Below are 16,875 nucleotides of genomic sequence, written 5' to 3' on the forward strand. Positions count from 1 at the left end.
CCCATGCCCCCTCCCGAGGACCTCACCAGCTGGCCTACCAGCCAGGTCTCGCCATGTGGGACCATGTCCATTTCACGCCGGCGGGACTGGTCGAAAACGGGGGGGGGCGGGGCCGCTGCCAATGGCCCCCAACCGGTCAGGCGTTATCCCCGCCCCGGCCCAAAAACCGGTGCCGGAGAATACGGCAGCCGGCGTCGGAGCGGCGGGGCGGGTTTCACGCCCCCCGCCGGGTCGGAGAATCCCGCCCTTTATGTTCAGGTACTGAATCTGTTTTTTTCTGCTGCCGTTTTTTTAAACGGCAATTTCTGACTTCTGAACTATTTGAAAGTTTTTCAGGATTTGCTTTATCCTGCAGTTCAAAAGCTTTAACTCACCTCTGCTAGGTCTGTTGATTCAGCACTCTGGGATTCAAAGCTGGATTTCCAGAAGATCCTATGCAGTTTTCTGCTGCAGTTAGGAATTTTTAATGTCTGCCTTCAGCTTCCAAGCCATTCTTTGGTTTTCTTCTGTACATCTGATTCTTGTGGCTTTTCTTCAGGTCAGAACGATTCTCTGTAATTTTCTTTATTCTTGCAGGATTTTATTTTTTCTCTGCATTTTTGTGAGGTTTTGGATTTTTCCATTCACTGCTACTATGTTGTAGGCTGTTGGAGACCATTCGGTAATGACATTTTTGTAGTCTTAAGTAGGTTAACTGCATATATTTACCAACTACAAGAACTATGTGCACATATACAGTGAAGGGTTCAAGCCAGGGGCTGTCACCATGCTAGTACACATGGCTCTGTCTGAAACTAGGCTGTCCCCCAGGTGTGGATCATGTGTTCTCTTACATCACTGTGTGGGTGTTACAGTACTCTGTCCCATGTTAACCCTACATGTGCCAACCCTTATACTACAGGTAGGGAGGGTTTCAAAGAGCAATAGCCAAAATATGTTTTGGGCTCCTTTTTATTTAGAGTTAATATGAAGTTAATAAGTCACAGCTTCCCCCCCTTCCTCACCCACATCAGAAATTTCTCCAAAGCAAATAATTTTGAAAGCATCGCATGACGTGCATGCATATGGAGAAAATATCTTAACAGGGGAAAACTGTAACCTGCTAACCCCAAAAAGGTGTTGGTGCTGGGGAGTGGTGTCAATTGACACTGTCAAAACAGGGCCTGATAGATTTATGTCCGACAAAGGTTTTAAGGGTTTCAGAATCAAGGAGGGTAAATGGAATCAGTGTGAATAAAGTGAACTGATCGAGTTACCCAGGAACAGAATGCTTTGTGAACCAGGTTGGGAATTTGGTACAAGTGGAAGATGGTGATGCTGATTCGTATTCTTTTTGTTTGATCTCCAGCTGGTGAGTGCTCTTCTTTTGTCTCCAATCTAAAAGACTGTAAGTTGATGGTACTTTAGCTACCTAGTTACTAATTTAGTAAATTAATCAAGTAAATAAATAAGAATAGACAGACATGACAGGAAGTTGGTGTGCCATGTCTGCAACCTGTGGGAGTTTGTCAAATGCATGCAATTCCAGACAACGATATCTGTGCTAGGTGTTGGTGAGTTGAGCAACTTCAGCTCAGAGGTGCTGAGCTGGAGTCAGATATACAGATGTTTCGAGTCATCAGAAAATAGGAGGGTCATCTGGACACTTAGTTCTGGGAGTCAGTCACACCGGTTAAGTTGAACTTTAGGGATAGTCAATGACTCACAACAGACAGTTGTGACTGTACGTGAGGCAGCTACGGGGATCTAACACATAACGGTGGTGGAGCCTAAAAACATGGCTTTGGCCAGCAGGTATGAGGGGCGGGATTCTGTGATCCTGAGGCTAAGTGTTGACGCTGTCGGAAACGCCGTTGTGTTTCTCGACGGCGTCAACACGGCCTCAGGATCAGCAATTCTGGCCCCTACAGGGGGCCAGCACGGCACTGGAGTGATCCATGCTGCTCCAGCTGCTGATTCTGGAGTGAACTGGGCGCCATGGGGTCCGTGCATGCTCAGTAGCACTGGCGCCAACGCGCACATGCGCAGTGGCTACCTTCTCCGTGCCGACCCCGACGCAACATGGCGCAGGGCTACAGGGGCCGGCGCGAAAGAAAGGAGGCCCCCAACCAGAGATGCTGGCCAGCCGATTGGTAGGCCCCGATCGCGGGCCAGGCCACATCGGAGGCACCCCCCGGGGTCGGGCCCCCCCACCCCCTCCACAGGCCGCCCCCCGGCCCTTCCACGCCGCGGTCGCGACGGCTGAGAACAGGTGTGAATGGCGCCAGCGGGACTCGGGTTTTTTACGACGGCCGCTCGGCCCATCGCGGGCTGAGAATCAACGGTGGGTGGGGGGGGCGCTTGGAGCCACCCCTGACCGGCGCTGCGCCAACCACACCGGTGCCAATGGCGCCAATTCTCCACTCTGCGGAGAATCGCGTCCCAGCACCGTGGCGCGATTCCTGCTGGTCGCAGGGATTCTCCGGCCAGGCCCCGGGCTGAGAGAATCCCGCACGATATTTACTGCCTGTGTGGATGAACAAACTCCATGGCACCATGTTTCGGGATGCCAGCCAAGTGGGTAGAGTGAGAAGGACTGTGGTAGTGGGGACAGTATAATTGGGGATAGATACTGTTCCCTGCACGCGTAACTGTAAGTTCTGAGTCTTGTGTTGCCCGTCCATTGGTGGGATTAAGGACATATCTTTTTTGGCTGGAGACAAACGTATAGTGGGAGGATTTAGGCCCACATTGAAAACCAATGGCATAAGTAGGACTAACAATTATGTTCTGTAGAGAGAGTTTGGGGAGTTAGGATCTAAATTAAAACAGAAAATCAAAGGTAATAATCTCGAGATTTTTATCTGAGCCATGCACTGACTGGAAAAGGGTCAAGAAGATTAGAGAATCAAGCTGTGATTGAAAGAGTGGTGTGGAAGGAAGGTGTTTAGATTTGTGGTGCACTGGCCACCAGTATTCGGGAAAGAAGGAGCTGCTCCATTACACCAGGCTAGCATCAGTGTTCTGGCGAATTGGATAGCTAGGGCTGTGGACAGGGCTTTAAACTAAAAGGGGATGAGTGGAGGATTCAGGTGAAGGAGGATTTAGAAATCTAAAGAGAAAAGCCAAGACATAGAACAGTGTAGTGATTTCAATAAAAACAAGAAGAGTGGAACAGATGGAGACAGAGAATTTAAAAATAATAATGCATTATCAAATAGGGCCCATGCAAACAATAGTATTAAAAAAAGTAAAATTATAGGTGATTTATCTGAAAGCACAAATCATTCAGATGGATATCAATGAGATAGATGAGCTAGTGGTACAAATGAAGATAAATGGGTTGGATCTAATCACCATTATGGAGGCATGATTCAAGGTTACTAAGGTTAGGAAATAGCAATTTCAAGTAGGCAGCATTGTGAAAAGACAGACAGAATCACAAAGGAGGAAAGGTAGCTCTGATAATAAAGGATGACATAAGGACAATGGCGAGACTGGATTTTGCTTCAGAAGGAAATAGAATTAGTATGGGTAGAGATTTGGAATAACAAGGAAAATGTTGGTGCGAGTAGTTCATCGGAATTTGAACAATAGTTATTTCATTGGACAGGGCATTAAGCAACAATTAATTGGAACTTGTAACAAAGAGAGTCTAATAATTGTGAGGGTTTAATCTTCATATATACTGACAATTTGACAAAGGTGATCTGAAAGATGTGTTTGTGCTTTTGCAGTTTCCTGGAACAATACATTGTCGAACTAACTCAGAATAAAGCTATTTTAGACCGAGTACTGTTCAAGCCTTTGACAAGGTGCCACACAAAAGGTTGCTGCATAAGATAAAGATGCATGGCATTAAGGGGAAAGTAATAGCAATGATAGAGGATTGGTTAATTAATAGAAAGCAAAGAGTGGGGATTAATGGGTGTTTCTCTGGTTGGCAATCAGTAGCTAGTGGTGTCCCTCAGGGATCAGTGTTGGGCCCACAACTGTTCACAATTTACATAGATGATTTGGAGTTGGGGACCAAGGGCAATGTGTCCAAGTTTGCAGACTACACTAAGATAAGTGGTAAAGCAAAAAGTGCAGAGGATACTGGAAGTCTGCAGAGGGATTTGGATAGGCTAAGTGAATGGGCTAGGGTCTGGCAGATGGAATACAATGTTGACAAATGTGAGGTTATCCATTTTGGTAGGAACAACAGCAAAAGGGATTATTAATTAAATGATAAAATAAATGTTGTGCATGAGTCGCAAAAAGTTGGTTTACAGGTGATTAAGAAGGCAAATGGAATTTTGTCCTTCATTGCTAGAGGGATGGAGTTTAAGACTAGGGAGGTTATGCTGCAATTGTATAAGGTGTTAGTGAGGCCACACCTGGAGTATTGTGTTCAGTTTTGATCTCCTTACTTGACAAAGGACGTACTGGCACTGGAGGGTGTGCAGAGGAGATTCACTAGGTTCATCCCAGAGCTGAAGGGGTTGGATTACGAGGAGAGGTTGAGTAGACTGGGACTGTACTTGTTGGAATTTAGAAGGATGAGGGGAGATCTTATAGAAACATATACAATTATGAAGGGAATAGATAGGATAGATGCGGGCAGGTTGTTTCCACTGGTGGGTGAAAGCAGAACTAGGGGGCATAGCCTCAAAATAAGGGGAAGTAGATTTAGGACTGAGTTTAGGAGGAACTTCTTCACCCAAAGGGTTGTGAATCTATGGAATTCCTTGCCCAGTGAAGCAGTAGAGGCTCCTTCATTAAATGTTTTTAAGATAAAGATAGATAGTTTTTTGAAGAATAAAGGGATTAAGGGTTATGGTGTTCGGGCCGGAAAGTGGAGCTGAGTCCACAAAAGATCAGCCATGATCTCATTGAATGGTGGAGCAGGCTCGAGGGGCCAGATGGCCTACTCCTGCTCCTAGTTCTTATGAGACAGGGCTCATTATTAATCACACTTTAAAAGATCTGCTGGATAAAGATGATCATCAAACCATTGAATTCAATTTTAAACTTGAAAGCAACATACCCCAGACCAAACAAGAATCTTAAACTTAAACAAAGCTAATACATAGGCATGAGACGAGAACTGGCTCAGATTGTTTAGGTAAATAGATTACAAAGTATGGTGATAAATCATCAATGGGAAACAATTAAAGAAATAATTCAAAATGTTCAACAAAAATGCAGTGCATCAAAAGTGGAAATTCAAAATTATACATCCCTGACTTGGTACAGAATTTAAAAATAGTATTAAATTAAAAGAAGAGATTAGTAGCAAGCCTGAGGATTGGGAGTGTTTTAGAAATCAATAAATGGCCACTAAAAGTTGGTAAAAAAGGAAAGAATAAAAAATAAGAATAGACCATCGAGAACATAAAAAGAGCTTTAAGACGTATATAAAAAAGAGGACAGTACTAATTAAATATTGGTTACTTAGAAGCAGAGACAGGAGAAATTATCATGTGTAACAAGGAAATGGTAGACATCGAACAAATATTTTTGGGGAAATTTTATGAAGGTTACAAACATCTGTACCATTGGCCAGAGAGCCAGCAAGCGGCTCATGCTGTATCCTCCTGGTTAGGCCCTTTGCCAATCATGCAGTTGAGATGCCACCAATGACCTTTCCATGGGACCAAGAACCCCAGGGCCATTAGAGGTCAGAAGCTTTTTTTGCTGAGCGGACGCACTGGGTAGGCCAAAAATGAAAGACAAACACATAATGCCTCGAATCTTCCCTGGATCCCTGAACGAGATGGGTGATGATAGGAGGGGTTTCACAGATTGGGGAAAGGGGTTGTGGGGGAGAGGGGTGACTTTCAGCAGCATTTCTTCCAGATGCCGATCCCCTTGATTAGGCACTGAGTGCCATTGATTGAGGGACCTCCTTTCACTGGGAGGCCACAAGTAACCTATTCAGCTTTGCTGGTTGTACTCCCTGTGTGGTGACAGGCCGTCCTACCTCTGATTTAATACCATGGGCAGCAGATCGGGCGTTAATTGACGGTTGCCCATGGAGCTTCCTGCCACAGACTTAATTGGGATGGAGAGGCGAAGGTGGCAGAGTCCCATCTTCTTCCATCCTGCCTGATTAAATGACCTCCCCACCTCCAAACTCACCACAGGGGAGAGCAAAAAATACCTTCCTTTGTGTCAGTCTACATAATAGACGACACAATTACAATCAGAAATAGAGGGGAACCAAGGAGCCAATAACATTGCGGAACTTTTACAACAAATTTAGTATACCCAATTATTTTTTTCCAGTTAAGATTAAATTTTAGTGGGCAGCACGGTGGCGCAGAGGGTTAGCCCTGCTGCCTCACGGCGCCGAGGTCCCAGGTTCGATCCCGGCTCTGGGTCACTGTCTGTGGAGTTTGCACATTCTCCCCGTGTTTGTGTGGGTTTCGCCCCCACAACCCAAAAGATGTGCAGGCTAGGTGGATTGGCCACACTAAGTTGCCCCTTAATTGAAAAAAAAAATGAATTGGGTACTCTAAATCTATTTTTAAAAAAAAGATAAAATTTTAGTGTGGCTAATTCACCTACCGCGCACATCTTTGGTTTGTGGGGTGAGAGTCATGCAGACACAGGGAGAATGTGTAAACTCCACACGGACAGTGACCCGGGGCTGGGTTTGAACCCAGGTTCTCGGTGCCGTGAGGCAACAGTGCTAACCACTGCGCCACCGTTCCACCCCAGATTGTTAATTTAAGGAAATTAATCTCAGCAGAGAAAAATAATTGGATAAATTAAGGGACTAAAAGGCTGACAAATCTCCAGTACCTGATGGCCTACATCCTTGGGTTCTAAAATTAATAGCTGCAGAGATTATTGATGCACCAGGTACGATTTTCTGAAATTCCCTCGATTCTGGGTACAGTCCCAGTATGTTGGAAACTAATATAATAGAAAACAAAAACTACAGTCCTGTTAGTCTGACATCTGTCATCAGAAAATTGCTGGAATTTATTATTAAGGAAGTCTTAACAATGCACTTCGAAAATCATAGTATATTCACACAAATTCATCATAATTTTATGAAAGTGAATATGTTTTTGACAAGTTTATTAGAATTCTTTGAGGATGTAACTAGCAGAGTAGATATAGGGAAACCACTAAATATAGTCTACCTAGATTTTCAAAGGGCATTCGATAAGATGCCACACAAATGGTGCCATGATAAACATGCATGAAAAGGACACATGGAGTTGGGGGCAATAAATTAGCATGGAATGAGGATTGGTTAATGAACAGGAAGCAAAGGCCATTGATAAACAAGTGGTATTTTTACATTGGCAGCCTGTAACTAATGGAGTGCCACAAGGATCAGTGTTGGTGCTTAAGCTATTTCCAATTTATATTAATGCCTTAGACAAAGAAATCAAGAGTGACATATTTCAGTTTACTGATGATATAGAGGTATGTGGGAATGCAAGCTGTAAGGAGAGAAATAGCGCGATCTTTCTGGCATCCGATGCTGCTTTGAGGTCGGAGGCCTCGATGTACCAGAGGAACTTTTGCTTGAAGAGCTTCCAATTTGCGCCGAGGTTGCCAGAGATGCGGAGCTGCGGAGGAGGCTGGATGTTTTCCATGTCACCGGATGGCTACTTGCTGGTCAATGCTGATTCACTCGAGGTAGGTCCGTCAATTTTCAGTATCTCTCCGTGGTACCATGATGTGTTAGGCAGGTCAGTTCGCTGTGGACTGCACTTGATGCAGCGGTGCAAGAAACAGACCTCTAACACTGTAGAAGATCCAACACGGTTTTATTGAATGATAGAACTAACGTACATATTTAACTGTGGGTCGACACTATACTGAACTGACTGGAGACCTTGTACTAGCCTGACCAGACTTACTAGCTACCGCATGGTGTTTGCACTGTGCTAGCTCATGGACTCCGACTGTCTCAGTGGCTGGGTCCAGAGAGAGCGGGAAACCTAGTGCCCTCTGGCTTTATAGTGGTGTTGTCCTGTCTGGTGATTGGCTGCACTGTGCTGTGTGCTTACTGGTCGTCCTGTGTGTCAATCACTGCCTGTCTGCACTTCATTATATACATGCGTGGATATTATGACAGAGAAAGCAGCAATGATGCAGTTACTAAGGCACTGAAGCTGGAACCCTTCCAAGAACCTGCCACCACTTGCCCCCATTATCCACCAACAACATTGAAAGTACAGCAACCAGGCCCACGCAAGATGGCCACCAAGCCCAATAACAAAGGAAAATTTGCAGAAAACTATCCCTGCCCCCCATGCCTCTCCCATCCTCTTCCCCAATCTCAAACAAAACCACACCAAAATCTACATACATAAAACAGGCAAACAAAATCCACTTCTTACAAACCTAACCACAAACAGAACAAAAACATATAAAGCAAAACTGCTATAAAGAGCTGCAGTCACCCCCATCGCACCGCTTCCATTCGCTAATTCTTCAGCTAGCATGGTGGCTCCTGTCCAGATTGAAGAACAATGCTAACAGAAAAAGGACACAAAGTATTAAAAACTCTTTAAAACATAGTGCTCCAACAGGGAGCAATATACCTTCACAACAGTTATAGCAAATAGGACTAAACCCCCAATAGAATTAAACACCCCACCCAAATCCAACTGACAAAACATTCAACCTACACAAGAACAAAGACATGCAAACAAGAACAAGGAACCCCAACAACTCGCCATATCCACGTGCCCACCCCAATATCAAAAAAGTCTAGAAAGCCATAATCAACCCGCACCCAACCCATGGTTTTTACAAAAAAGTCCACCTCCTCCAGCGCATCAAAAAAATAGTCTTTCCCCTCAAAGGTTACTCTTAACCACTCTAGGTATACCCTCCCAAATCGGACTCCACTTTTATACAGGGCGGCTTTGGTCTTGTTAAACACTACCCGCCTCTTTGCAATTTCCACTCCCACATCCTGGTAAAACTTGATGGCGTGGCCTTTCCATTTGTAATCACAATCTTATTTTGCCCATCTCAAGACCTCTTTTTCCTGAAAGCTGTGATATTCACAAAAACTGCTCACGGTGGTTGTTTTGACGGGGCTTTTGCCAGAGTGTCCGATGGGCACGATCCATCTCAGGAGGGGACGTTCATCTTCCCAACATCTTCACAAAATACTATGTGGGAGTTGGGCCTTTCATCCCCCCTGGCAACCCCACAACACAGATATTTTGCATCCTGGAACGATTCTCCAAATCGTCCACTTTGGCCTTCAGCATTTTATTCGCCTCAGCCATCAACAACATCTCAGCTTCCAGAGAGGCAATCTGGTGGCTATGTCTTGAAAGGGCCTCCTCCATGCCTTGCATAACAGCGCCATGCGCTTTTACCAGCTTGTTGGTCTCTCCAACGTCAACCGCATAGGAGCCAGGGGCTCTTCCATCGACTTGCAGAGGTCCCCGAACACAACCCACCTTTGCTTCTCAAATTCTGCCACTAAGGTCCTGGAGTGGCTGGAGTCACAGAAGCTGGCTCCGCCATTTTCTCCACCGATGAGCCCGAGAAGCTTCCGATTCCGTCGACAAATTCTCGCTATTAGGCTTCTTCCCCTGATCTTCCTGGGCATAACACCAATGTGCCTATTCCCTTAAGCAAGTGGGTTTTTTAACATAAATATTTCCAGAAACTGGGCGCAAAGGGCTAAAGAAAAACCACACCCTAGCTGGAGCCAGCTCGTTCACATCTTCCTCCTACGTATTGCCACCGGAAGCCACAAAATTATATTTTTGAAATGTTGTATTTTAAAATGCTTCTTGAAATGAAAACTGTCAACAATGGGAATTTGAAGGCATTTGCACTCCAGTGTAAGCATCCAGCACTTGGAAGTGATTCCATGATCTCACACTTGCAGCAAGTGTATTCAGACAATCTCAATTGATTTTCTGCTCATTGATTTTAATCAAAGGAAAACACGCACAGTATGTTAACATTTTTCCATGATGTGAGTACCACATTTGTTTGAGACTGCCAGATCATGCAATCACATAACTTGCGCTTTATGTTCAAATCCAGAAGATTGCGTGATCCAGATTGGATTTTTGAGTTTCTAAGTTAATGTTAATCAGTAGCACAATAGGAACAGGACTGTTTTGTGTGCTTGGGGGCACTTCATGAAACAGGTCTAAAAATGTCCACACATATTTTACATGCGGAACTGTGAGGACCTCAAGTTCATCTTTCAGCATGGATTAGATTGAAAACCAGGTCACTGAAATGAAAGCCTGTGGTAAACTACCCAAATATACTCTTCAGGAGTATAAGGGCAGCAAAGTGGCACAGTGGGGCGACATGATGGTACAGTTAGGGCATACGGTGGCACAGTGGTTAGCACTGCTGCCTCATAGTGCCACGTACCTGGGTTCAATTCCGGCCTCGGGTGACTGTCTGTGTGGAGTCTGCACTTTCTCCTCATGTCTGCATGGGTTTCTCCCAGGTGCGCCAGTTTCCTCCCACAGTCCAAAGATGGGCAAATTAGTTGAATTGGCCATGATCAATTGCCCCTTTGTGTCCAAAGTTGTGCAGGTTAGGTGGGGTTACGGAGATATGGCAGGGGAGTGTGCCGAGGCAGGGTGCTCTTTAAAAGGGTCGATGCAGACTTGATGGGCCAAATGATCTCCTTCCACACTGTAGGGATTCTACGTCTATGCTTCTAAGTCTGTAATGACTAAAATATACAGCTCATTCATTGATGTGCAATGTACAAGCATGGAGATAGAAAGGTTAAAAAAGTTAAATAGTTCCATTTTTTTTACTGATTTGGAAAGGCAAAAATGGGTAAAATTCTCTGAGTATTCAAAATGAATGTTTAGTACCAGTATTGATTTTCCGTATGGAAGAGATCATTTTGGTTTTGCATGATGGTGTAAAATGGGTGACAGCAAAATTGGCTTCAATTGAAATAAGGATCATAGGAGATTTGAAATAAGCTTGTCTTCCCCACGCTCCTTGAGGAGTACGAGCTCCCATGCTCGGATGGGATATCTCAAATACCCGGTGTATATAAGGTCGGCCATTAAGACACCATCCAAGCAGGAACCCAGTGGGGATCTACCAGGTAATGTTTTTATATCGTTTGTAAATAAAACTTTGGGCAGGATTCTCTGATCCTGAGGCTAAGTTTTGACGCTACGCGACGGCGTCAACATAGCCTCAGGAGCAGCGATTCTGACCCACGCCGCTCCAGCTGCCGATCCTGGCCTCAGATGGGCACCGCAGGTCTGTGCATGTGCGGTGGGGTCGGCGCGATTGCTGCGCATGCGCGGTGGCTCCCTTCCCCGCGCCGGCCCCGACGCAACATGGCGTACAGGGACAGGTGCGGAACAAAAGAAGCCCCCAGCCCGAGAGGCCGGCCCACCAATCGGTAGGCCCTGATCGCGGGCCAGGCCACAGCGGAGCCCCCCACCCCCCGGAATCGGACCTCCCTCCCCCCCCCACCAGGCCACCCCCAGATCCATTCATGCCGAGGTCCCGCCTTGTAAGACCAGCTTAGAAATGTGCCGGCGGGACTCGGGTTCTTTTGTACGGCCGCTCGGCCCATCCCGGGCCGAGAATCGCCGGGGGGGGGGGCGCGTAGAGTGGCCCCCGACTGGCGCTGTGCCGACCGCGTCGGTGCCAATGGTGCCGATTCTCCGCTCTCCGGAGAATCGCGTCCCGGTGTCGGAGCGGCATGGCGGGATTCGCGCGGCCCCCCAGGGATTCTCCGACGCGGCATGGGCTTGGAGAATCCTGCCCTTTGTTCTTATTTTTACTCAGTGTGGACTCCCCATGTCATTATTCAAATGATATCAGGTGGAATCTTACCAAAAGATAGTAAAGTGTCAGTCCCGGCGAAAAAAATGGAGTAAATCCATTTGTCTCGGAATCTTCCACCTCTTAAAGAAAGGCTCTTGGCGGCCTCCCGCTGATTTGCTCGCCTTGAGGATACTTAATCATTGCGATCGCTGGGGAGCTCCATTTAAACGCTCGGCCAGTACTGCCTAGCACTTCCATGAGAAGAGATGGCAGCACGAAAGTCAGCACCGCATTTGACAGAGGGTGCCTTGACCAGACTACTGGATGAAGTGCAGCAGAGGCGGGAAGTCCTGTACCTGCAATCCGGCAGGCAGCCCACAGCAGGGTTTCCACCCACACCTGGGGGACAATAGCTGGGAGTGCCAGCACTCTCCAGAAGAAGATGGGGCAGCAGTGCAGGGAGAAGATAAATGATTTTCTTCCTGTGGTCAGGGTGGTGTCATAATATGCACCCATGCACATCATGAGGTAAAAACAGGCAGTGACAGACACCCAGGTTAGCCAATCAACATACAGGACAGAACACAACCAATCACCAGACAGAACACCAGAGGTGGGCTTGCAACTATAAAACACACGAGGCATCAGCACTCCGCCTCTTTCCACTGGTGACAACTGTAGTGACAGTCAGGGTGTATATATCAGTCAGCACCTTCTACACGTGGATCAGAGCTAGCCTGGTCTAGTAAGTTAGAGTTAGTATACTTAGAGTAGTAGAGTGTCAACCCACAGCCAGCTGTGTGCATTGTTACAGAAGTTCAATAAATCGTATTGAACCAACGCCTACGTTTGGTGTATGCTTTACAGTTCATCTGCATCCTGTTGCAGTCCGTGTTACCCCAGGGTGAATAACACGACAAGTGGGTCTGCCACCTCCAGTCTCTCACTGTATCTCCTCACCCACCCCTCGCACTCCCAAGGTGATCGCTCAATCAGTCACCTCAAGGGTTGCCCACAGGTGATGCTGCCCTCTTCTTTCACCCCTAACCCCAATGTTTCCCCCCCAGTCTTAACTCTGCTCCTCACATCCCTGCTCCCACTTCAGTCCCATGCATGCCACTCTACAACCACCTGAACTGGCAGGACTCCCATCTACACTCTCCCCATCATCCCTGCAGGACAAACGCGAGCACAACTGATGTGAGAGGGCGCCACCCGGAGTCATGTGTGAACACCGGAACCTGACCCCGCATGAGGAAAGAGCCTTTGAGCTGGCCGGGGAGATGCCTAACCATGCCTGTGCTGGTGGTGAAGTGGGGCAGCGAGCAAAAGTGAAAATCCTAAGGACAAACAATCATTCTTCAAGCCTCACATGAGTAAACATCTTGCATCATTTATCCCCTGCGTGTACTAATCCTTGCAGAGCAATCAAACAGTGAGCCTCATGCCCGCTGGAATGACTAGACTCGAGCAATTCTCAGAGGGACTTCTGGGATTTAACGATTGATGAGGCATCACAATCGTCACCTGCACCTTCCACCGGTGCAGACACTCACACCTCGGTGAGATTGACTATTAGGCAGGCTTCTGGGTCACTCACTGATGAGCATCTCAAAGTTGATGATCCACAGCAGGTGGAAGTTGGGACATCCCAGGGATCTGGCACTCGGAGGGATGTTGGGCCTCAGGATGACATGCCCCTGGGTCTGGTCATCACCGAGAAGATAGAATTGCAAAAGCAGAGTGCCAAGAATCAGGAAGGAATGACAGTATCCATTCTTGGATTGAAATACCGACTGGAGGAGTCCAATCGCCTTCTGACCAAGGAGGTGGTGCTGTCACTTCTACGCAATGAGGCCAACACAGCAAGGGTGGAAAGCACAGTGAAGCCCGTGGTACACTCCATGGCAAGGGGTTTCTGCGTCATGGCTGAGGACATGCCCTCCATTGCTGAGGGCTTCACCAGCATGATTTGCATCGTGTGGTCACAGACAATCTGCACATTGATGAAATGGAATCTCTTGCGGTTTGTATGATGCCATGGGGACCGCCGGGCATGTGGGTGCAGTCTATCAAACCCTGCATTTGGGGCATGCCTGCTAAATGGGCAAAGCCCATGGCCCTGGCGCCTTGGCTCTTCTGGTCCTGGTCCAAGCCTCACACCCTCCCCTCTCGTATTGGCATAACCCCACTCCTCTCCCTCTCAAGGGCAGCATGGTCGCACAGTGGTTAGCACAGTTGCTTCATAGCTCCAGGGTCCCAGGTTCGATTCCCGGCTTGGGTCACTATCTGTGCGGAGTCTGCACGTTCTCCCCGTGCGTGCGTGGGTTTCCTCCGGGTGCTCTGGTTTCCTCCCACAGTCCAAAGATGTTGACGAATTGGCCGTGATAAATTGCCCTTTGTGTCCAAAAAGGTTAGGTGGGGTTACTGGGTTACGGGGATAGGGTAGAGGCGTGAGCTTAAGTGGGGTGCTCTTTCCAAGGGCCAGTGCAGACTCGATGGGCCGAATGGCCTCCTTCTGCACTGTAAATTCTATGATTCTAAATCCACCAGAGAGCCTGGCCACTTGAGAGTCTCACTAGCACATTTCTTATGGCAATGTATTAAAATGAGATTCTCAGGCTCGGCAGATTCCAAAAGCCAATCACGCCACAGGAAATCACTTTTTCAATTCTCTCTGGATTTTGAGCTCGGGCCGAGTTTCTCACAGACGGAGAGAGAGGGCTCAAAATCGTCACCTATATGAGGGGTTGCTGGGTTAGCACCAAAATTGTTCTTACCAAAATTGTAAATGCCACCCTCTGTTACTGGGATCATGGTGCAGTATTGATTTTGCAACCTTCTTGACTTCCCGGCAATCTTTACACAGTTGATTTCACCGTCCACTTCTTCATTGTCCAGCTAAGTAGAACTGATTTTCCTGGTTGCACTCTTATCTTTCTGGTTGTTGCCAATCTCCTGTCATGGCTTCTCTACCTAACTAATTCCATTATCTATGGAGCACCCCCTCAAATGATCGATCCTTCATGCCTTCCTATTTCTCATTTATCTGCTGCCCTCATTCAAAATCATCACAATAGGTTCCAAATGTAGGCTGACAGCACCAGCTCTATTCAATCACCCCCTCACTCAGCCCCTTCACTACATCTGCATTGTAGAATCATAGAATCCCTACAGTGCAGAAGGAGGCAATTCAGCCCATGGAGTCTCGACCGACCTTCCGAAAGAGCAGCCCACTCACGCACATGCTCCCAGCCTATCGCCTTAACCCAGTAACCCGACCTAACCCTTTGGGCACTAAGTGACAATTTAGCATGGCCAATCCGCCTAACCTGCACATCTTTGGACAGTTGGAGGAAACCGAAGCACCCGGAGGAAACCCACGCAGACACGGGGAGAATGTACAAACTCCATACAGACAGTCACCCAGGGGCCGGAATTGAACCGGGATCCCTGGCACTGTGAGACTGCAGTGCTAACCGCTGTGGCCACAGTGCCCCCTGTGCCTGATTGCTTAGAACTATCCACTATCCAGTCATGGATGAGCCTCAATTTTTAATCTTTAAATCTTGGGAAGGTTAAAACTATTATCTTTGGCCTCTGTCATTAACTCTGCAGCTTTTCCAGTAATTGCAGCTTCCCTGCCCAGCCATTGTCTCAGATTGAACCAAACTGTTCGTAATATTAGTGCGCTATTCAACGTCGAGTTGAGCTTCTGACCCCATATCCTGTCCATCACAATGACTGTATATTTTCACTGTTAGAACATCACCCACCTCTTCCCCAGTCCTGGGAGAACCAAGTTGTTGACCAAGGTCTTAAGAGGAATCATGGAAAAGCAGGAGGCAATTGAAAGCGGTGGAGTGCGGTGATGGTGTTTACTAGCATCGATCTCCAAACCTAAATACACCTGAAAAATGAGCCTGGCATAATGCAATCTCTAGACCAATGTGTCTGTCATTCAGTACCGATAGGGAATAACGATCTTCTGGAGATTTTCCAAGATCTCAAACATGCTGAATACTTCGCATTCTGTAAGTATACACAGGGTCTACCATTCACTGATGTGCTTTTGCAGCAGGTAAGATGTCTTAATACATGGAAAAACGTATTTAATTAAGAACTCGAGTGATTCACCAACATATTTGTGTCACTAAATACAAACAGCTTTATCGTCACTATTTTATTGTCGTTATTTGTATTTCACCAACAACAGAAGATTTTCACATTTTAATCACTATGTAAATAAAATGGTGTTTGACTAGCACTTTAAAATTGTTCTATTAAATTCAAAACCGTGTGAGTTATTGACCTGTCTATTGAAACAAGGAAGCATAACCCTTTTGTGAAAAAAACATTTTTAAATGAATTATGCCGTTAACGTACTTGTTCAATAGATTGAATATTTCAGCAACAATGACTCAGATAATTATTTATATCAAAAATAATGCAATTTACCATAGCATTCAGTATTTTGAAAATAGATTTCCATACTTCACCTTAATATTGTACTCTTCTTTCACTGGACTCTTACTCAACAAACAGTGTAACCATTCAATCTGAATTGTTACACCCGAGTTTTTGTCAAGGTAATCCTCACTTAAGTTATGTAGCTCTGACACTTTGCTAACTATTCATCCCTATTTATAGTTGTACAGTACATTTACCATTTGGTTGAGTGCAATTCCTCCCACATAACAGACCTGGAGTCTAGTTTTGATTTGTTCCTTTGCAAATCAAGCCTCCAGCTTTGACCAATAAGTGTGATGCAATATTCATTCTACAGCCAATGCGAACATTGGAATGCGAGAGTGTTCACTCATTGACATCAGTGAGTGTTGGTCATAAGCACACATTAACTGAAAGGCATTGTGCCCACTTTGGCTAACTCCCTCCCTGTCAGTCTATGATTGACAAAAGGTGAAGGTGGAGCAGATGGTGTTTGAAGCTAAAAACTCTGAATTCTGCTGGCAACAGATTCCACCTTTTTTATTATAAAACAGAGAAACATAGGATATCTGAAACACCTAAGGAGGCTATTCGGCCTGATATGTCTGTGCTGGCCCTCTGCAGCAACAGTTCACCTAATATCACTTCCCTGGAGCTCTGAAAATATTTTCCTCTTCCAATAATGATCCAATTTTTTTTTAA

General features: G+C 46.2%; 1 protein-coding gene across 2 annotated transcripts in view; it reads right to left on the reverse strand.

The window, feature by feature from the left end:
• The window catches only part of slc14a2 (solute carrier family 14 member 2), a 192,167-nt gene extending 175,794 nt beyond the window's left edge, over positions 1–16,373 (reverse strand). Inside the window, exon 1 of one of the 2 annotated variants that reach the window (XM_072497135.1) lies at positions 16,224–16,373. The gene's annotated coding sequence lies outside the window, so the exon portion shown is untranslated. The remainder of the gene's footprint in view (positions 1–16,223) is intronic. The other variant, XM_072497137.1, reaches the window with a different exon arrangement.
• Between the last annotated feature and the right edge of the window lie 502 nt (positions 16,374–16,875).

Source organism: Scyliorhinus torazame, chromosome 3, assembly GCF_047496885.1.
Source record: "Scyliorhinus torazame isolate Kashiwa2021f chromosome 3, sScyTor2.1, whole genome shotgun sequence".
NCBI lineage: Eukaryota > Metazoa > Chordata > Chondrichthyes > Carcharhiniformes > Scyliorhinidae > Scyliorhinus > Scyliorhinus torazame.